The following is a 1,053-nucleotide window of genomic DNA, read 5'->3' as shown; positions in this document are numbered from 1 at the left end:
CATAATTGCATGGCAAGCTCTGTACCTGCTGAGCCATTGGAAAAGGGCAGAAAGCTTTGTACCCCTGGCAGAGTACAAAGCCTGATTCTGTCTGTAACCCTGGCAGAGTGTAAAGCCTGATTCTGTCTGTAACCCTGGCAGAGTGTAAAGCCTGATTCTGTTGAAACCTCTGGCAGAGTATAAAGTCTGATTGGGGTTGGATCTTTTGCAGGAATCGTGGGAATTTGGGAGAATCTGACTTTGCCAAGGCTGGAAGCCCGAGTCAGCTCCAGATTAAATATTACTAACAAGGACATGTTTATTCTCCTCTATGATGCTGATTGAAGGTGCTGTAAAATTGAGTGCTCTGTGGCTTACCTTCACCGTGCCTCTAAATTATGCTGGCACCTCGCTTCTCTTTTTCTCCGCTAGAATCCAGTTTTAATTAATTTTCAGTAACAAGTCAATCGCCCTGTTTGTTTTCCCCTTCAGAGCGTGTTCATCAGCAGAGCCACATTAGTCATAAGTGACACTTGCAAACTAAAATCAATGTCCACACCACCAAAGACACCAGAGATACCAAAGGCCAATTCGGTCACCCAGACCAAGCCTCAAGCCGTTGGCTCGCCAGTCACAGGAGAGCATGTGGCTCTGTGCTCTCACCCCCCACCTCTGTTATCCGGAGGGACGGTCACGAGGGACAGCAACTGTACTGGTCGGACTCTCTAGAGGAACAGGACAAAGAACATGTACATAATAACCAAAAAAAGATTATTAGATCAGCCTTCAGGGTTGTAGGCTGGAGAGTGAACAATGGCCATCTGCATGCTGGAGCCAGAGAACGCAGTAGCTGCTCACCCCAGGAAGCTGAGGCTCTCAGCTTCCTGGGGTCACCAAGGACGCAGGCTCAGAGTGATGCTTTGCAGAATCACTGATGTGATTGTCCTCGGGCCATGACAGAAGCACTAGACGCACTCAAGAAGAGTAGAAATGGCTGTTCCACATGCCAGTCAACTCTGGGTCCACCCTCACGGACACACCCAGAATTGTGCTTTACCGTTCTCCCCAGTATCT

This window comes from Peromyscus eremicus, chromosome 17 (genome assembly GCF_949786415.1).
Source record: "Peromyscus eremicus chromosome 17, PerEre_H2_v1, whole genome shotgun sequence".
Classification (NCBI taxonomy): Eukaryota; Metazoa; Chordata; class Mammalia; order Rodentia; family Cricetidae; genus Peromyscus; species Peromyscus eremicus.
This window is presented reverse-complemented; position numbering follows the sequence as displayed.